Genomic DNA, 22,691 nt, shown 5'->3' with positions numbered 1-22,691 from the left:
AGCACTAGAGGCAAGTAGAGTAAGCGAATGTGATGCCAAGGCATCTCACTGTCACTAAAGGGTAACTCCTCCTTTTCCTCACACTTTCCCTGCCAAGCACAACCCCTGTCCAAGAGGGGATTCATTTCAAATGATATGCTCGGAGAACTTTCTTCTTGGAATTGTCTTCCAATAAACATATTAAAAGGACGCTCTTCATTTGTCAATAGCATTCAGAGTGTAGGACAAATGAGTTATGTCACATAAAAATCTCAACTAAATAAATCCAGTATCCGGGAATTAACTGTCTATATACTTGGAGATAAAGGCATCAACATTTGCCCTCTGGGTCCAATGAACCCGTTTCATTCTTTATACTTTATTTTATTAATTTTATATGAGTACGAATTAAAAAATAATGAAAATTGTGATAAAAATTTAATCAAGGCAAACTCAAAATTTAGATCCCTGGGTTGCAATTTATATGTAACCTAATGGACAATGTCTTCTGAATGCAAGTAACCACTCATCAATTGTCGTGTATGGATCGGGAATATACTCATCTTGTTAATACTAGGATGAAATTCCAAATATGTCAATTCTAGCTTATCACTACTAGTGATTCTGAAATTGCACCATCAAAATCCAATACCTTAATAATTTTTGAAACCTGGGATGGCTAATAATAATTCTGAAGAGAAGAGCACCATCTTTTTTGCTATGTTACTACCTTTCGGGGCTTTTTTCTTTTGTTTATAAGCATCATTTAAAATGATTTATCCCATAACTTTTTATATCCACATCATTTATTTTCTTCCAACCACCTTTATTTCATCCCTTGTCTTCATCATTTGTCCACTTCTGAAGAATATCAAGTACATTTTGGTACATAAACATAATGAAGAATACAAAATTTCTCTGACATGTCTTTCTAACAAACTGGGATGAGCCAGGATCTTGTCAGAAAATGGAAGTGCTTCCCGTAAAATGGCTAAATTGTTACGAACATCATATTTCCTTTCTTCCTTCAGTATACATTATCTATTTATATATTCCTAACTTTGAGACAATTCATCTAGGATACTGTCCCCTGAAAATGCATCTGATATTTCATCTCTGCAATCAAGTTTGCTATCCTTATTATAGTTTCAAGGGCTGCTATTCGCTTTCATTTTCTGATTTTTCTGATACTTGGGACCTGTCTACTCTGCCTTTTTTTCACTTTGCCATTATCGATGAAGAATGAAGAATTCAATCTCAGTTGCGTTAAATGAAATTTAAAAATAGTCTATAAAGATAGCACCTCCAGCCTTGTATACATGTTTGAAAATGCAAAACTCTGGGAAGTGAAATAAGAAAATAAAATGGTAGTGCAATAGGTATAGTTTATTGTACTTCTGAATCATCTTTTAAACCAGGGATAGGCACATTTTTGCTGTAAATGGCCAGACGGTAAATATTTTAGCTTCGTGAACGACACACTCTATGTCATCTTGTCTCAACTCTGCCTTTGTATTGTGAAAGCAGGTATAGATGATACACAATGCATGTGCTTGGAGGCGATCCCATAAATCTTTATTTATAAAATCAGGAGACAGCCTAGATTTGGCCCCTCAGTTGCAGTGTACCGCCCCTGCTTAAAGATTCCCTGGTCCCTTGTTTCCCTATTATTTCAGTCTATTTTAGCCTAGCTGGGAATAATTTCTATGCAGCAATAAATATCTGACATGATTAGGAAGCAAAATAGCAAACACAGAAATACAGCCTGTAGGATCTAGAAAACTAAGGTCACTGAGATTCTCTAATCTATCTAAGATTTCTAAAATAGCTCAATGATTCAACATAAGAATTGCAAAACAGAATTATTATGTAGGAAATTAGTAATTTTATTTTTAGCATTGGAATGATACACTGTAAGTAAGAATAAAATGGTAAAGTACCAATTCTTACAAATGCTTTTAACGGTACAAAAAACTCATAAACTAAAAGGTCAGTGGCTGATGGCCGGCTGAAGATCTTTTGAATTAGAAATCAGTGAAGGCCCTGAACTGGGGTAAAAACATGGACCCTTTCATCACCTTCTTCTCAAAATTGTTACCCGATGACAAGGATCGGTGACGGTTAACCATAAAAAAATGAAAAGGATTATGCGGGGGTGAACACAAATAGGAACACTGTGAGGCAGCAATTAAACTTTGCGTTAGGAGCCAGATTAAAAAAAGGAATTTTATAAACCTCAAATACATTTATAAACCTCAAATACATTCCTCTAGAAGAGGAATCTAGACTAGTAAGTCTAAGAATCTTGAGGGGGTACTATACTGATCCACTTTTAGGAGGAATCCCCGCTTCCCATAAAAAGGGCCATAAATTTCTCTGGAAGAAAACGTGGCCACTACAAGCCCTCAGGACACACACCAAGACTGATCATATTTAAGCATACCAGCAAAATGTGATGTACAAGGAAATAAGCCACGATGGATGAGGGCAAGTAGAAACAAAAAATAGAAACATCATCCCAATAACTTTAGATCCTTAAGATGTCGATAGATAGATATTATACTTGATATACAGCTGTACCTTAAACAACACGGGATTGAACTGCAGAGGTCCACTTACACGGGGATTTTTTTTTCAATAAGTACAGTACAAGGCTGTAAGTGTATTTTCTTTTCCTTATGATTTTCTTAAAAGTTTTTTCCCTAGCTTACTTTTCCGGAAGAATGCGGTATACAATACATAGAACACACAAAATATGTGTTCATCGGCTGTTCATGTTATCAGTGAGGCTTTCAGTCAGCAGGAGGCTATGAGTAGTTAAGTTTTGGGGGAGTCAAAAGTTACATATAGAATTTAGACTGCATGGGGGTCAGTCCCCCTAACACCATGTTGTTCAAGGGTCAACTGTATAAAAGTACAAAATGCTTACAGAATAAAAAAGTAACATCATAAAAGCACAAGAGTTGTTACGTAATAGACCATCAAAATGATCAGAAAAATTTGAAAAAGAACTCTCTATGTGATCGAATATATATATATCCGTCTAAACTGAATAACAAAGCCTAGTTAATTTTTCATCGTAATTCTTCTCTCTCAAAATTCATCTACTATTTTCCATTGTACCATCATACCTGCTTCTGGGTGGCCATCATCTCTCATCTGGACTCCTGTAATATCTTCCAAACTGACCTTCTTATATCAGTTCTTGTCTCTTCACCCTCATTTGCTACAACTAGAGGATTTTTATTTTTAAATGTATATCTAGTCACGGCCTGCATTCTATTATGTCACAATTGCCTTGACCACCACCTGCTAAGTTTTGTCTCCCCACTGCCATGTTCTCGTGTCCATCAGCCACATCTATTGGCCGTCTTTTTTACTTGCTGTCATTTTCTGTTATCCTTCCCTCTCTTTCTCCAGTAACTCTACTTTTTTCTTCCTGTGTCAGCTAATCACCATGTCCTCATGGAAGTATCCTCTGCTTTGCTCGCTGGGATTTTCCCATTATGATATAAAATTATAGCACTTTGTATTCCTACTTGATAGTACTTCTAAAGAGTGTAACTGTGTATTTATCTGAGTGACTCTTTTATTAATGTCTGTCTCTCTTCCCAAATGTAGACCCCACTGGGAAAGGATGCGAGGAGCTTTTTTTGACCTATTATGAGCACCTACCGTAATGTCTGTCACATTGTGGTTTTAAGCATGTATTTGCCAAGACAAATGATTGAATAATTAGACTTTATGTGATGAAAACATAATTGATCCAAGAAAATGCTACTACAGTTACTGACATACGAATATTAGTTTGTTAAATGAGGGTGATCAGTGTGGCGTGCCATGATCATAAAAATAAACAAAATGGAACAGAGTAAATGGATTCCACATTCATTATTTTTTATTATGTATAACACAAGAAGCATCATTTGTCATTGAAAACTAAGTGGGTGTTAAATAAACAGATATTTACATAACCAATTTGCATTTTTTAAGTGAGTACATTTAATTCCCATACATATGGCTATAAGAGAGAAAAAGAACACTCATTACTTTTGACAATAATTTAACCCTGCAGAATTTATCCTAAGGAAATTATCTCAACTTTCCTTAACATGACTTTGGCCTTGTCCATCTGTCTGTCCTCAGCTGTCACTCGGCTCCCAGATGCTCCTACAGTTATAACAACACGACATTTGTCTGAGTTCACTGTAAGCTCCATCTTGCCTCTAGTTCTGATTCCATAGCTGCTTTTTAAGATGATTTTAACTTTCAGGAGTTTTAGCTTTACAATAAATTTTAGGGGCGCCTGGGTGGCTCAGTCAGTTGAGCGTCCGACTTCGGCTCAGGTCATGATCTCACAGTTCACGAGTTCGAGTCCCGCGTCCAGCTCTGTGCTGATGGCTTGGAGTCTGGAGCCCGCTTCGGAATCCGTGACTCCCTCTTTCTCTGCCCCTCCCCTGCTCATGCCCTGTCTCTTCCTGTCTCTCAAAAAGTAAATAAATGTTAACAAAAAATAAGATCGAGAGAAAGGTACAGAGATTTCCAGTGTAACCCTTGTCTCTATTCATCAGTAGCCTCCCCCATCATCAACATCACACACTAGAGTGGTATATATATATTTTCACCAAGAGTGAATCTGCATTGGCACATCATAATTACTCAAAATCCATACCCGAAGTTCATCATGTACACTCTTGGCATTGTACATTCTACAGGGTGGACAAGTGCACAAGGACATGCGTCCATCATTATAATAGCATACACAGTGTTTTCACTACCCTAAAATCCTCTGTGCTTTGCTAACACATCTTTCTCCACTGACACTCCCCTGCAACCACCGATCTTTTCACTGTCTCTGTAGTTTTGCCTTTTCCAGAACGTCATAAAGGAAAAATCACACATTATGGCGTCTTTCCAGATTAACTTCTTTCACTTGATCATGCGGACTTATGGTTTCTCCATGCCTTTTCGTGGGGTGATGGCTCATTTCTTTTCAGTGATGGAATATAGCTGCTTTTTTATTTGCCTGAAATCTTAGCGTTCCCTTTCTCTTTCACCTTCGTTCTCCTCATAACCTGATGCCTACTCTACTCATGCTTCAATACTTATAACGTGTATTTTCCTTTATTTTAAATTATCTGCCTCCCTTTCTAAACTGTAAATTCCATAAGGGGACTAAGAGTGTCTGTCCTTCCACCATAACACTACAGTGCTTATCACAGAGCTAGACTAACATAAAAGCTTAGTAAATATGTGAAAGCAAAGGACTCAAGAGTATAACATTATTTCATTTTTTTATAGTTGCAAAATATGGACGTAATGTCCAGTACATAAACGTTTTATTAAATGTTTGTTTATTTATTTATTTTGATGAGAGAGACAGAGACAGAGACAGAGAGAACATGAGTGGGGGGGAAGGGCACAGAGAGACAGGGAGTCAGAGAATCCAAAGCAGGCTCCACACTGTCAGCGCAGAGCCCCACGTGGGCTTGAATTCACAAACCTGAGCTCTAGTCAGGAGTCAGCTGCTTTACTGACTGAGCCACCCACGTGCCCCCAGCATATAAATGTTTGTGCGTATATTTAGTAGAATACTATATTATTAAAAATTTTAACTATATAACAGGCCTCAAATGATAATGAAATGATATAATAGTGGTGAGTTGGATGAAAACTACACTGTATACAAATTATTTGGAAATGGCATGGAGCAAGACGTTTAAACTTTGCAAGAGGACTGGGAAAGTTGGAGTGATTTTCAACATTTAGCATCACAAGGTATTAAATATGTGTATGCTACTTACTTGGCACCAATAAATAAAGCAAAAATTGGTCGATAGATAACAAAGAGCCTTCCCATGGATTTCTGGTTTCGATTTTTTCAAGTAAAGAAAAACTCTCTTTGCTGTATGGACAGTACCAAGACACTCGTTAATCCAATCAAAACATTATTCAGAATGCAAACACATGAATATGACTTCTGGTTGCAGTGGCCAGTGCTGAATTCAGTCACTTTGTCTCCTGGAAGTGATCACGCAGACACTATAAATATAAGCTAAGTGGGTTGTTTTCTTGGCGCATGTATACCTGCGTTTACCATTTACCTATGTAACAGCATGTCATAGTGAGAATCTATCTCGTTTGTGCACTACAGGAATAATGGAAGATAGTGTTAACTTGTTACCTACAAATATACATGGGCACTAATATACACATAAACGTAGAAACGCAAATAACGCGTATTGGATGTATATTAATACATTCTCAGACATCAGGTTAACACGAGAGAACACACTTCCACCCGAAAGTCTTTAAAATGCTGAGTGTGTGTGTGTGTGTGTGTGTGAGTGTGTGTCTGCATCTTTGAAGAAAATGAACCTATAATAGTCATGAGAGTGGGTAAAAAAAAAAAAAAAGAAAGTGCTATCAAGAGAAAAGATTTAAACTTTTTTTGTGGTTTAATTAAACAAAAATCCATTGTCTGAGAAAAAGCACATCCAAAGGCTCATATAATCAAAGAAATGCTGCAGAGCTTGAAGTAGGTCTGGACTGAGTAGTAATCCCAGGATGAGGAGTATGGGAGACGGCAATCTCAGAGCAAGCGGGTCTGGGGCAGCACTATACAGATCATTAACTTGGGTAATACATTTTTTTCATGGATCTCTTACCTCTACCGCACCGAATAGGCAGCAACGGAGGCATTTATCCAGAATGTAAGGTACTGAGGAGGAGTCTTGGTCATTCAGGAAAAGCAGAGCCTCAGACAGCGTGTAAGTACCCAGAAGGAGGAAGGAGTCCCACCCCCCAAACAAATATAGCAGGTACTGACAACGTTTCCTTAGGTCTCTTAAATGATTGCTTTTATAGAACAGGTAAACATACGTTTTAAACAGGAAGGTGGGTTGATAAAGGGACATCGCTAAAAATCACAAAATAATGTCAGACTACGCCAACACCTGAAGGTGCCAAGAGCAAATAGAGGACATGTTGAAATAAGACACAACTTGGGAAGATCCAAGAGGCTAGAATGTTCATTATCATATAATAGAAAGGCCTGGAATTCTGCTTCCGCTTAAGATATAGGCCACAGCCTCCAGTCTGTCCCGAGATGATAACTAGATAAAACAAGTAACTTTAAAAAATCATTACATATATATATATATATATATATATATATATATGTATATAGATATATACATATACATATATATACAGATACATATACACATATACACATACATACATATACAAACACATATACATAGATATATACATATACATATACTTAATACCAGATATCTGAGGAAACAAATATTCTAAAGAAACTAAATTTTATAGTGTGAAGTGTTCTTTTAGCTGAGCAGAAATCAACTTTCCTCCCTGAGAAATGTGTTGAGTATAAAAATAGGCAAGGAAAGCACTAGGCTTGTCGTAGACAAAGGGACTCTTCGTGAAGGAGGAAAAACCAATTGCGGCATTAAGGGCCATGTAAGCTGTTGGGACAGACTGGGATTTTTGATAAATCCCAAACATTCAGCTGCCAGATGACACCAAAGGATTTTCTTTAAGTAACGGTTAGTGTGAGAAATGGGGTCTTGGATGAAAAGGTAGAGAGAGAAAGCCCACATTTCTTCAGTGCATAAGGAAAAAACTTCTAGCATAGAGGACAAGGCTGTGATTGACACAGGATGGGTCTTCCATTCCTGAATGCAACCTAGCCCTAACCCAGATAATTTAATCCAAATGCTCTTCCACTCACCCCACGGATTCTGATAAGTACAATTATTACTATGCCACAATGACCAGTACACGGTCAGGAAAACAGAAGAAATAAAGCAGCCAAAACAAGCAAAGTGGCATAAATATTTAAAAAGCAGGAAGAAGGGAGCCTCGGTGGGTCAGTTGGTTAAGCATCTGGCTTCAGCTCAGGTCACGATCTCGCAGCACACAAGTTCGAGCCCCACGTCGGGCTCTGTGCTGACAGCTCAGAGCCTGGAGCCTGCTTTGGATTCTGTGTCTCCCTCTCTCTGTGTCCCTCCCTCACCCGCGCTCTGCCTCTCTCTCTCTCTCTTAAAAACAAATAAGCATTAAAAAAATAAATAAACATCTAAAAAAATAAAAAGTAGAAAGAAAATAAGGGCATGCTACATTTAACAGAACAACAGAAAGAATAACAGGTGGCTATTTCTAAAATTTTTTTTAATGTTTATTTTTGAGAGAGAGAGAGAGAGAGAGAGAGTGAGCATGAGTGAGGGAGGGGCAGAAAGAGAGGGAGACACAGAATCTGAGGCAGGCTCCAGGCTCCGAGCTGTCAGCACAGAGCCCAATGTGGGGCTCAAACTCACAAGCCACGAGATCATGACCTGAGCTGAAGTCAGAGGCTTAACCAACTGAGCTACCCAGGCACCCCAACAGGTGGCTATTTCTATGAAGCCATGAAAACCAGAAGACAATGAAATGCACATTGACTGGGTTTACTCCCACACTTTAAAATGACAATTAATAAATAAAAATAAATGAACGAATGATTGAGTGAATGAATGAATGTATGAATGGAGAAAGAAAGAAAGTAGAGAACATATTAATGGAGAAAGATGCACAGAGTGAGACATTGAGAAATCTGCAGTTAGCTTTGAGTGTTCAGCCAAGTACTGATCAGGGCATTCAGGGTCTGGAGGAAAGTTCTGGAAGCCATAGCATCACATGAGAGGATCAGAGGCAGCAGTACCACGTGCTCATGCAGCCAGGGCAATGACTCTCCTCAGGCAGGTGGGAAGCCTCACGATTCCTGGGCGTAGAGTCATGCTTCACGAAAAAGTTAGAGGTGAACCAAACTCAGGTCTGGTCTCACCTAAAATACCTTAAAATCAAGGTATGAAAAGATCAAACCATCTCTCTGCCCAGGGACTCCGTGGCCTCATCAGCTTCAGGCCCAGCAGCCTAACCAGAGAGAGAGAGAGAGAGAGAGAGAGAAATTAAAAAGAAGGAGGGGGAGCGGAGGAAGAAGGAGAAAGAGTAGAAAAGAAGGAAAAAAGACGTACTTTAAAATAAAAATATATATAATTAAGAAAATTAGAATAAAATAAGTAGAATAGAATAGAATAGAATAGAACAGAATAGAATGGAATGGAAAAGAGAACATGCGAAACTTTGTTGGACTCTGGGCAGGGAAGCTTCCTGGCACGGTCGGCTGGAGTTGGCTGGTGAGTCAGCAGCAGCTACACGGGTCCTTGTTCCCGCCTGTGAGCTGCCCACACTGGGTGTGGGGATGACCGCATGCCCAGCCCTCCCAGAGTTTACGTGGTGGCAACTACAAATTTTTGGTTTCCCCCTCCCACTGGCTGTTGGCATCTTAAACGTCCAGGAGCTCGAAGCCTGTATCTACAGAGCAATGAATGTCCCGGGGGCCCCTTGGGAGCAGCCTTTGGCTGCCTTGTGAAGGACAATTGAAAATTTCAAGCTCCCAGGAGGATCATATTGGTTTTGAAAGTCTGCTGTGTTGCTGTCGTGCCCTGAACTCCTCTGTGGAACTCTCTGCCTTTCTGAGCCACAGCTTCCCTTAGCTTCACTCCATGCCAACTGTGGGCGCAGCCTGGGCCACAGCTCTGAGAAGAGCCCCCTTCAACCTGTGTGCTCCTCATGGGACATCCTCCTGGTGAGGCTCGGGGTGGCGGGGGCAGGGGAGAGCAACGCTTCTGCCCCTAGCTGCCCCTGTATGGGACTTACCCACCCTCGGAAGGCAGGGAGGCCTTGCCAGATGAAAAGCTGTCCTGCTGGGCCTGTGCTGTCCATCCAGGTCTGACGTGATCACCTGTGCCCCCTGGGTTACAACTCCATCAACTTCCAGCAGCCTATTGATGCCAGGTATGCCTTGGGCACCACGAAATTTGATGTGATTAAGGGAAAGTCACTTTGCATCATGCGTTCCCCCTCTCGGCGAAAATCTGCTCTGAGGAATGTCTTCAGCGAGAACGTGGACAAATCTCTAGGAAACAAGGCAATGCATGATACTTTTTCTGTCTTTGGAAACATTCTGTCCTGCAAGGTGGTGTGTGATGAGAAAGGCTCTCACGGTTATGCCTTTGTCCTCTTGGAGACCTAAAAGGCTACTGACAAGGCCTTGGCTCCTCTATGACTATGAAGTGCTTGTGAGCAGGTTCAAGTCTCCCAAGGGTGGGAAGCTGAGCTGGGAGCCCAAGCCAAGGAATGCACCAATGCTTACATCAAAAACTTTAAGGAGGAGGTGAATGGCGAGAGTCCGAAAGAGCTATTCGTCCAATTTGGCAAGACCTTAAGCGTCAAGGTGGTGAGAAATCCCAGTGGGAAATCCAAATGCTTTGACTCTGAGCTGTGAAAAGCATGAAGGTGCCAATAAAGGCCTGGAAGAGATGAACGGAAAAGAAAAGTCATATTTCTAGCCCCTTCACAGGAAAAAAAAAAAAAAGCGAATGACAGGTTGAGTTAAAAATGGAGATTTGGACAGCAGAAACAAGTCAATTCATCGATATCGGGAAGTGAACCTCTACACTAAAGAACTTGGGTAACTCCATTGATGATGGGAAGTCAAGGGAAGAGCTTTCTCCTTTCGGATCACTCACCTGGGCTAAGGTAACGCTGGAGGAGGGGAAAAGCATAGGGTTTGGCTACATGTGTTTCTCCTCCCCTGAAGAGGCAGTCAAAGTAGTCACTGACATGAATGGAGGCATGGTGGCTCCAAGCCGCCATATGCTGCCCTGGCCCCCGGGAAGGAAGAGAGAAAGGCTCAGTTGATTAATGAGGCCTAAACTATACTGGTAACAAGGTAGGAGACCTTACGGCTTCCGAGGAATATCACGCACTCTACGCCAGCCTGGGCCTTGTCCAACCTTTCTACCATCTGGCTCTAACTGGTGGCCTCTGTACTGCCACTCAGAGGGTCGGTGTTCCCGCAGTTGACGTGCAGAACATAGCACCTCATGCTGCTCTCGCTGCTCCTACCCTACAAATATGCTCCCAGTGTCTGCAGCCCTCACACTGTTGTCCAGCCTCTGCAGGCACCCCAGCCTACATTCCACATGAAGGTGCTAAAGACACCTCCATGCTGGCCACAGTGCCTCCCCAGGAACAAAAGCAGTTGCTGGGTGTTCTGCTCATCCAACCAATGAATCCAGACTGACTGGAAAGACTACAGGACTGACAAATCCAGGCTGCTACACATGCCACAGTCTACTGAATCCCTCCACTCTAAGATGGGCCACCCTGTGGCTGTTCAACACATTCCTCATGCCAAGAGAGATGGTTCCCGTTTCCATTGCTGCCTCTTCGACAAGGAGGAAAAAATTCAAGCACGAAATAACGCCTTATGGAATTCGACTCACGATTTGGAGATTTCCTAGCTCATTCTATGGACCTCAATACTGAGAACAACAAATTACAAATTTAGTAGGTCATTGTATATCAAAAGGTCAATTATGAAGTGCGGAGAAATTTTCCATTAAAGAATATATTCTCTGAGTTTTCTGCTATTGCCCAGACAGTGTTCACGATTTTTTCCTATTCTGGGCTTGGATTTTTCCCTCCAGAAATTGGTTTTGTTTAATGTACCTAAGTCTTAAGTTTCTCAATTAAAAAACTTCGTAAAAAAAGATCAAGCCAGTTCCAAGTAATTTAAATGTATCTCAAATAAAACTGAAAGGTATGGATGGGAATAATAAAATATTCAGTACCATGAGAAAACATTCACAATATCTAGAATTCTATCAATGATTACCAGAGAGGGAAAAAAAATCAAAATATGTCCCTTAATGAGGAGAGAAAAAATCCCTACTCATCCAGAATTGACAGTAATTAATGAAGATATTAAATCAGTTACTATAACTCTATTGCACGCGTTCAAACTTTTAGTAGATGTGGAATAAAAAAGATCCAAATCAAACTTCTAGAGCTAAACCTACAATATTTCTGGATGGATTAACAGCTGATTAGATATACAGAAGGTGAAATTAGTGAAGACAATGCAATAAAAATGATCAAATTGAAACATGGAAAGAAAAAACTTCACAGAGTATCATTGACCTTGGATCCAATTTCAACCAACCTAATCTATGGTATTCAAAGTTTCCAAAAGAGATGTTTACAAACTATTTTAAGATATAATTGCCCAAAATTCTCTAAATTTATGAAAACTATAAACCACAGATGTGAGATGCTCAATGCAGCTTTTTAATCAAATCGATAAAAACGTATGATAAATAGAAAATTTTATAAACAGCCAAGGAACAAAGATAATTACAAGTTATATACGGTAGAACAAAGGTAAGAATGTGTGCAAATTAATAAAAGGGAACCTTTAAAAAACTGAAGTCAGGATGCCAGCAGGGGGAGCTCTAATGCCCTGCCACTTGAGGTCGCTTGCAGACCCAAAAGTTAGATATACCTTGTAAGTCCACACTACTTGATTTTCTACTTTACTACCCCAGCAGGAGGGAGAAAGACTGAAACATACTCTAACTTATAAATAAGTCTCAACACATCTTAAAAGTAATCAACTTACACTGAGGTTTTACTCCAAATTCTAAAAAATATAATTAAATCGGAAATCAATAATGAGGGGTGCCTGGGGGGTGCGGTCCGTTAAGCCTCCAACTCTTGGTTTCAGCTCAGGTCATGATCTCACAGTGTGTGGGTTGAAGCCCACATTGAACTCTGCCTTGATGGTGTGGAGCCTGCTTGAGATGATCTCTCTTCCCTCTCTCTCTGTTCCTCCTCCCCTCTCTTTGTCTCTCTCTCAAAAATAATTAATAAACATTAGAAAAAAGAGAAATCAAAATGAAAAGATATCTGGAAAATCCCCAATTATATGGAAAACACAATATATTTTCATCCTAGTGAAAATAGGAAAAAATATCAAAGTTTGTGGGATGCTGACAATGGTACTTAGTGGATTATAGCAGTTAAACACACACATTAAAAAGAAGAAAGCGGTAAACTCAGTGATCCCCAACTGCCGTCTTATGTCACTAGAAAAAGAAAAGCAAGTACAATAAAAATACGCAACTGGAGGGAAATATTAAAAATCACAGTAGAAACCAATGAAATAGAAAATAAATAAAAATCAGTAAACCCAAAAGCTAGTTCTTTGAGAATACACAAAAAATTGATAAGCCTTTACAGCACTGGTTATGGAGAAAAAAGAATAGATGACACAAATGACTAATATCAGGAATAAGAGAGATGACATTGGTCTAGCTGTTTAATAAAAAAGAGAAATTATGAATAACTTTATGCCCATAAACTTAAGAATCTCAATAAAATGGACAATTTCTTTGCAATACCGAACCTACCAATGCTCATTCAAGAAGTGCATAATCTAGACAATTCTAACGTTATTACAGAAACTGAAGTTGTCGTTCAGTTCTTTCTTATAAAGAAATTCCAGGTTCATATGGCTTTACTGGTGAACTGTAACAATAATTTAAAGAAACAATAATGGTAATTCTCCATTAAATCTTACAGAAAATTGAACTGGAAGGAATACTTTTCAATTCATTCTATGAAAACAGTACCCTCATCACAAAACCTGTCAGTCACCATAAGAAAAGAAAACTCACCAATATCCTTCATTAACATAGGTGAAAAAATTCTAAACCAAATTTTATGAAGGAAAATCCAGCAATACTATGTCAAACACATATAAACAAACATGAACAAGTGGGAGTTACCCCAAGACTGCAAAGTAGGCTCTACGTGAAAAAAAAAGAAAAAAATCAATCAATATAAGTCAAAATATTAACAAATTAGTAAAGAGCTGTTGAAAGGTTTCAATAGAAGCAAAAAAAAAAAAAAAGAATACTTGACAAATCCAACATCCACTGGTGATAAAAGTCTTAGTATATTACAAATAGAAGGGAAATTCCTTAACCTTAGAAGTGGGTTAGAGAGAGGTAGGGAACAAGGCATGACATCATACTTAATGGTGAAAGATCAAATGTTTACTTACTTGGATCATAATTGAGACAAGGATATCTAGGCTCATTATATTGGTGGTTCTAACCTGTACAATGGAGCAAGGGAGAAAAATGCATCTCGATTGGTATGGAATTAAAACTGTCTTTGTTCACAGATGACATGATTGCCAATGGAAAATGTCATGGAATCTATCAAAACTCTATTAGAACTAATAAGTTCAGCAAAGTTAGAAGATATAATATCAACAGGACAACTAGTTTTATTTACATATACTAGCTACAAATAATTAAACATTTGTCTTTTTAAACAATTAAACTTTTAAGTTAAAGAAAACAATAGCTTTGGAATAGCACAAAATAATCAGGTATATAAAATAGGGATAAAACTTAGAAAAAAGATACATAGGACCTATATTAAAACTGGGAAACATTGCTAAGATAAATTAAAATCTATATTCAAGAAACCAGTTTTGTGGATTAGAAAATTAAATACTGTTAAGACTTTAATTCTTGCCAAATTCATTTATAGATTCAGTGCAATACTGATAAAAAATCCCAGCAGACTTTTGCAATATTTGACAAGCAGATTCTCTCAGTTGTATGGAAATGGAAATGGAAATAACCCAGAATAAAATAAACTACTCTGGAAAAAATAAAGCTGGAGAAATAACAATACCTAACCAAAGGCTTCATTTAAAAATTAAAAAATATATGGCATTGGCATCATGAAAAAGAAATATAGCAAAGGAACAGAATAAAGTCTTTCATATATCCATATATGGCTAACATATATGCTTAAGAAAATTTAAATAACTCAGTAGAGAAAAAGAACTTCCAAAACACAAAACAAAACACTGCACACACACACACACACACACACACACACACACACACACACACACTCTCATGGAGTAAAACCTTGGTTTGTGAGCAGCATCATTTGTTCCAGAAACATGATTGTAATCCAAAGCACTTGTATATCAAAGTGAATTTCCCCATAAGAAAAAATGGAAACTTAGATGATTCATTCCACAACCCCAAAATATTCATACAAAAATGATTACAGTACTGTAATATAATACAAAATAATAAAGAAAATACAAAATATAAAGAAAGATAAACAAATTAACCTGCATTTACCTTTGAAAAACTTCATGACTGGTGTGAAGGAGACAAGAGAGAGGAGGGTTATTGTGTAGAATGATTTTCACTATCACCAACAGAATCACTGCTATCTGTTGACTCAATGGAATCTTCTTTTCATGCAACTGTAACAAGGAACCTATCCAATGACACTTGCTTTTGCCCCCTTTTGAGGATTTCACGGAAATGTGACATTGCATTGTTTTAAACAGGTCCATCGCTCGCACTGGTAGAGCCTTATTTGGATGGTGCTTTTCTACAAAATTTTGGACTGTTTCCTACATTTACACATCTCCCTAATCTTATTTGAAGTAAGGGATTCCTCCTCTTTTTTCTCCTCCTCCTCTGCAGACTTCTTATAAAATCTTGCAATTTTGGCCACTTGCATACCTCATTCGTACTTCTCAACTTCCTTCTTAACTTCCATTGTAATCATCTCCTTCTACTTATCGCTTTCCTTTTCAACCTTTTTCTGCATGGGGGCCATTGTATATGGTCCTACGGATGTTGACTACAGTACAGTATTAATAAATCTTGCATTTACTGTATTTGATATAACTGGCAATAAGGCAGCAGAGGAAAGGGTCTCTATCTGCAGGCAGCCTGACCTAGAAGGAAGCAGAGCATTCCTAAGCTCACTCTTGTCTGCAAAAGCAAAGGGCTGTCCACAGGTGCTTTGAAGGGACAAAAATACATTAGTGCCCGTTGTGGGCACTTTCCAACTTTGTGAAAAATCACTGATTTCTGCCAGTCACCATGGCCTGAGACTGAGCATCTGAGTGTGGGAGACGATCACTCACATCCTGCAGAGAGAGAGAGACAGAGAGAGAGAGAGAGAGAGAGAGAGAAGAACCATTGGCTCAGTTGTGACCATGTGACATTTGACATCATGTACTACTCATATTGCAAGACATTGCTCATTTATCAAGTTAAGATTTATTAGAGGGGCACCTGGTTGCTCAGTCTGTTAGGCTTCTGACTTTGGCTCAGGTCATGGTCTCGCGACTCCTGGGTTAGAGCTGTGCTGACAGCTCAGAGCCTGGAGCCTGCTTTGGATTCTGTGTCTCCCCCTCTCTCTGCCCTTCCCCTGCTCACTCTCTCTTTCAAAATTAAATAAACATTAAAAATTTTATTAGAAATGTTTGCTCCTCTTGTGGAAAGCTCGCAGAGCAAGGTGCTCACAATTCAAGGTTTTCCTGTATATGAATTTCTTGGTAAGGCAAAAGTATGGAGACAATAAAAAGATCAATGGTTGCCAGGGTTGTGGGGGGTGGGTAGGGTGAATAATCAGAGAACAGAGGATTTTTAGGGCAATGAAAATACTCTGTATGATATTATAATGATGGATACATGTTATGCATTTGTCCAAACCCACAAAATAAATGATTCTAAGAGTGAACCCCAAGGTAAACTATGGACTTTAAGTGATTATGGTGTGTCAGCGAAGGTTTGTTCTTGGTAACAAACGTTCCAATGTGAGTGATGTTGATAACGGCTATGGAATTTTGAGAGTAGGGGGTGTACTGGAAATCTCTGTATCTTCCCCTCAATCTATTGTGAACCTTAAATTAATCTGAAAAATGCAGTCTTTATTAAAAAACAGAACAAGGCACAGACTTATAAGATATGTTTGCTAAGCACTCAAAGGACTCATATTCAGAATATATAAAGAGTACTCAAAATCAAGTAATAAACACAAAAATAAAATGTGCAAAAATTTAACAAGTGTTTCATAAAAATATATGGATGGTGAGTAGGGCCCATGAGAAGATGCTCATAATGGAAAGTAGTCATAATGGAAATGCAAGATAAACGACAATGAAACGCCACAGCACATATATTAGAATGGCTAAAATCACAAAGACCGGCCATACCAATTGTTGGCAAGTATTTGGAACTTCTGTAACTTTGATAAAAAAAAATTAACAGCTTCCTAAAAGGTTAACCTCACAGCCTTGCACTCTCAGACACAAATCCTAAATAAATGAAGATATACGTGCATTCGAAGACTTGTATGCCAGTGTTCATAGCGGCTTTATTTGTATCATCCACAAACTCCACATCTGCTGTCTGAGGTCAGTCACTGGGCTGCTTCTGTGAACCTGCTAGGCCTGAGGGCCATTGTGACCTCCTAGCTGCTGGTGTTTCATGGCTGCCCAGTGGCCTCCATGCCCTTGGCTATGAACGAGCGTGGTCTGTGCACGCCTGCCACCGTCAATCTTTCCTGTAGAAGAGAGCCACTAACGGCCTCCTTTCACCAAGGCATCACTGACGTCCTTGGGAGATGGCATGTCCTCTGGGTGTTCATGGAACTTGGCCATTCAGTCAGCTTCTGGCCTCACGTTATCTCCATCCCCGCCAATCTCCCTTCCCAGAGTCTCTTCCTCTCTCTCCTGTCTGCTGGGGTCACTCACTGTTTCCACTTTACCGCCTTCCCGGGCTTTTCAGATTCCCTCCAGCAGTAGGATTACTGGTCCTCTGGGATCCTTGCCAGGTTACTAAGTCCCACATCCCAAGGAAGTGCCCAAAGTCAATGAATCCTGTTTAGTCAGTTTTACACGCCAGCCCGCTTGACCAAACACCCCCAGAACATAATCCTGGGAGTTGTCCCCTGGCTTCTGCCAGGAAATGCACTTCCCACATCAGGACCTGCACATCCCCAGAGAGATCATGCTGCGACCTATCCCGCCATAGGCTTCGCTGCTCACATTAAGCCCGAGATTTTAAAAATCGCCAAAAAACTTAGTAATCGAGGCAAATAATGTTTAAATACAATTTTTAAGTGAAAATGTATGCAAAAAAATCTATTTCATAAATCGTCAAAATTTTAAAAGAAGGAAGGAGTGGCTATTGCCTTAGTCCCAAATCACCCCATCCTCCTAGCTGTGCCTCAATATTGTAGTGTTAACCTACCTCCCTGTCCCTCTCCTCTCAACAGCTATTCCAGTGAGGACTAACAGGTTAAGCGTGAACCCTCCTCACCAAGGCTGTTCAGCGCCATGCGCTGGCTTCTGGCTGGCCTCTCACTGCAATCAGCTGACCTAATGAAGGGATAGAAATACTCACTTATAACCAAATGGAACTCCTTCCAATCTTTTGGAGGGAGTTTTTGCTACAACACATAGACACAAGCTGTGTTTTGTTTTGTTTTTAAATGCTACCAGTAGAACATTCTTCCTGAAGCAAATTCATAAATTACAGCGCGGACAGCTTGAAACAGAGTAAAGGAATTTCAGGCGAGCTAGAATTTCTCTCAGTCTAAAGTGTTAAAACACTGACATGGTTGACACAGGGGCTTTCTTCACTGAGGGTGACATGTGTTTTAAAGAGAAATAGATTTAGCGCAAAGCATGATCAATCTAACAGGTTTTCCAAATATTTAACTTTCTGAGCCTCAAATATTTATTATGTATGATATTTTTCAAAAGAAGAAGTTAACTCAGTATATATTTTTTGATAGAGCATTTTTGTCTTTTAAATAATAAAAGTGAGACTATTAAGAAGTTTGATTTTTAAAAATGCAGCCATCCATTACATGGAAAGCAAATATAATTTTTAAAATTTTTTTAATGTTTTTATTTATTTAGTTAGTTTTGAAGGAGAGAGAGAGACAGAGCATGAGCAGGGGAGGAACAGAGAGAGAGGGAGGCACAGTATCCCAAGCAGGCTCTAGGCTCTAAGCTGTCAGCACAGAGCCCGAGGCGGGGCTCGAAACCAGGAACTGTGAGATCGTGACCTGGGCCGAAGTCGGACTCTTAACCGACTGAGCCACCCAGGTGCCCCGCAAATATAATTTTTAGCATGGGCCTGCCATATTAATTCTCTTTCTAAATTTCCCTTGGATATTTTCCTAATGGTTAATAACACCCTTTGTTCACATTTCTTCATGGGTTTTGTGTGTATGTAATGTAACTGAGATTATAGAGATACTATATTTATTATTTGTAATATACAGTGAATGAGCAAAAAATACAGGAGGGTGTAATAAAGGTGAGTAATATCTTATAGTTCATTTGACTGCAGCACCTTGTCTGTAATTCTACAACACAGAAATCTCTTTTTCTTCTTTTTAATTCTATGTTATTAACAAAAGTCTTAGGGGAAATCATCTAATTTAGTTTTTAGCCCTTACAAAAGGCTACACTGGTATTCAAATCTCACATTCAAATGAAATTATTTTATTAATAGTAAAGGTAACTTGAAAGGAAATCCCATAACTCTATGGAAATGTTTACTACTATTTAAGCAGTTTCAAGATTAAATTTTTGTGTTCACTTTGGCTTAAATTCCACATAAAGAAGTCTTTACTCAGATAATTTGTATTTAATATTTAACCTAGTTATGATGGTCTTAGTCTGAGTCTTGGTTTTTGACTAGAGGCAAAGTATCAGCCTTGCTTTTCTAATATGCCTTTTCTTAAAGGGATGTGAGTGGGCCTTGATCCTTTATTAAGACATTCTAGTTCTCATACCTTGTGATTTACATTACTACGAAATCTGAAGAAGTCAAAATGGATTAACTTGATAGAGCCTTCTACGCAGTAGGAATCATTTGTGATATCATATAAGTGAATCAAGAAACTTGTATTGAGTCCCCAATGAAACTTTTAAAAAAAAGGTCCTCTTTAAAAAATGTTTCCTGTCCTTGTGTTAGGCAACATGACAATGTAGGTATCCTTATCTTCCATTGGATGTTTGAAAACTGGAACTGAGATATTCGAAAATTCTCACTTGTGATGAGCTAACAAATCAGTTAAAGCAGAATTTCAATCCAGGCCTTCAAGTATGTAATTCTACTGTAAGTCAGTTATTTTTTTTTTTTTATCCAACAGAATGGTTTTTGGAAATCATGAAGTCTAATGCCAAATTTTATATGGCATAATTGAACATTAGAAAAACTGACTTGGCTAAATACTCAAAGCAAGTTTTTGTCAGGGTGAAGAAGAAAGCCCATGTCTACTGATTGTTATACTCATTCCTCTATGTCAAGCGGCCTTTCTAGATGAACTACACACAATCATTAAACACCGCACCAGGAGTGTTTGCAAATAGCATTTCAAAGCAGGATTTCAATCCTTTAGCAAATGCTATTTCAGTGCCTGTTCCATTCCAAGTTTTGTCCTTTTCCTTGGTTTTGTTTGTGTTGTAATCACTCGGATCCCACTGACAACCTGATAATCTTGTGTTTGTTGGTGATCTAAATATAACCGTCAGGAAATATTGCTTCACATTTGAATTTAATGGCTTTTGAAAAGAAAACATTTGTTTCTGTGTTTGTGTGGGGAGATTTACACCTACTTTTCTGTAACTCTGAATGAAGATGCATACACATATCAAAGTATCCTCTCTCAGTGTCTAGTTAAGAAAACTCTTAGGTATTTTCCAATCTTTACCAACAACTGTCTACTCTGGAAACTATTGGGTTTTGACTGTGGTTGTATTTTCAGTACAAAATAGCTTACAAAAAAACTTTTTACAGACAAGAGGGAAAATGGTCAAGTGGAGTTTTCACATGAGAGCCAATTTCCCAAACTAAATTACGTTACAATGGCCCATGGATGCTAGAAGTTCTGCTTTCAAGTTGTCACATAGAGTAAAACAAAATATAAATTTAAAAAACCATGCCAGGAATACATGGTCTGTACTCTTCGGAAGCAGCTTTTGAGCTTCTACTTGGCCGAAGGAATATATTCATGCTTCCAAATATTCTACATTTTAATGAGCCACACTTATTATTCAATAAAATTAATCCTTGTTTAGAGCTTTCATCTTATTTTGAATATAAATGTTATGCTTGTCACCACATTGGCTTATATGTCTATTGTTTCATCCACTAGATAAAACACTCTCGAGGTCAGAGAGTACTTTTATCATAACTTTACCTCCAAGACAATGATTATTTGTAGAATAAATGAATCGACATATTTATTTAGTGTCAATAGGGAACTGAATATCTGAATGGAATGTCTTCCATTGCATTTCTTTACTGATCATCAGATAATTGGCAACAAAGACCAGTGGAGAGATGCCGAGGAAGGTATAGCCTGTATTTTACACAGCATCAGATGTCAAAGTAAAGCAGGGAACAGAGGGTCTGAAGCCTGGGCGTTGACCAGCTGACCAAATGGTTAGAGGTCTTTGTCCCTGTCTCTGTGTCATTTTCTACAAAATAAGGACAGTACTGATTGGTCCTGCATTGCAGTTGCTGACGGAAGACAATGAAATTCTGCATTTATATCAACTCTGTCTTGCCCTAAAGAATTGTCTGTTGCTTATGACAACATGTGTCTGAAAGCTCTTCAAAATAGTGCATTATACATCTAATGAAAATGAATGGGATGATTTTATCATTAAGTTTCAATGGTACTTCATTAATAGAGTGAAGTTGAACATGCTTTTTATGTATGAACAAAGCAAAGTCATATCAGAAATTCTTGGGTGCATAGGTGAGAGAAAAGCCAAATGGGAATGTTGAGAACATGGTTGGATAAAGGGAAATGTTCTGAATCCTCAGCACTTCTCAAAGAGGTGTAGGCAGCTTACAGACTTTCTGAGATAGATAGTAGGTAAATGTCTTATGAAGGAATGTTGATTATGCAACTCAGGAAGGGTCTTTAGGATAGGATGACAAGAGTCTAGGTTTTTTTATTTGATTAAAACCACACTCAGAATTATGTGTGTCTGTTCATTCGTCTTTCTTCATTTGTTTTCTTGCTATTACTAGTGATTCCATTTATCTTTTATATATTTGTCTGGGTTTCAGCTGTTGGTTATTCTGCTGCATGGCTAATACACTTCTCAGTATTCTTTTCATGTTTTATTTATTATGAGTAAAATGAATTTAATGAAGTATTCAATCTATCTAGTATGCATACAGGTTGTAATAATATAAGGTAAGTTAGAGTGCTTGTTACCAGTTCAGGCTCTCATTTCAGATACTTGGAGATGAATTCCAAATTTTGTATAAACTAGCTACATGATCCTAGGTTAAAATTTCAGTTACCTATATCTGTATAACCAGTCTCCTAAAATTCAGTGGATTGAAATAACAGGAATTTATTTTTCTTACAATTTTGTAGGTTAAGTATTTAAGCAGGGCCCAGGTTGGCAATTCTTTTGCTCTTGAGTCATGAGATGTGGTAACTCATGTAGCTGCGTTTAGCTAGTGATTGTGCTAGCTTGGAAAATCCAAACTATCTTCACTTATGTTATCTTAGATGAAATTCTCTCTCTCTCTGTCTCTGTCTCTCTCTGTCTCTCTCTAACACACACACACACACACACACACACACACACACACACACATTGTCTCACCAGTCAATACTCAGACTGAATTTATTTACAGCACAATGACTGGCTTCCCCATAAGGCACCAGGTAAAAAATTCCAGAATGCTTAAAGCCCAAAATTGGACCTGGCACAGCATCACTTCTGCCAAAGTATGTTGGTCAAAGTAAGGGTCAAGGCCAATTTATAAGGATAATTATTAGACACCTCTTGACACATCTACAAAGAGAATGTAGAAAAAAATTAATCATTGCCATCTTTGGACACTCAATGCTTTGTAAGCATGAGCTCCCATTTATAAATGGAGATGATAACTTCACAGAATTATGAGGACGAA

General features: G+C 38.6%; 1 pseudogene; it reads left to right on the top strand.

Annotated features, from left to right (window-relative positions):
- The first annotated feature begins 9,736 nt into the window (after positions 1-9,736).
- On the top strand, positions 9,737-11,123 carry LOC109254769 (polyadenylate-binding protein 4-like; annotated as a pseudogene).
- Positions 11,124-22,691: the final 11,568 nt, after the last annotated feature.

Source organism: Panthera pardus, unplaced genomic scaffold (genome assembly GCF_024362965.1).
Source record: "Panthera pardus isolate Hobbes unplaced genomic scaffold, ASM2436296v1 HiC_scaffold_7, whole genome shotgun sequence".
In the NCBI taxonomy this organism is placed as follows: Eukaryota; Metazoa; Chordata; class Mammalia; order Carnivora; family Felidae; genus Panthera; species Panthera pardus.
The sequence above is the reverse complement of the archived record's forward strand: the minus strand, read 5'-3'. Positions and strand labels throughout refer to the sequence as shown.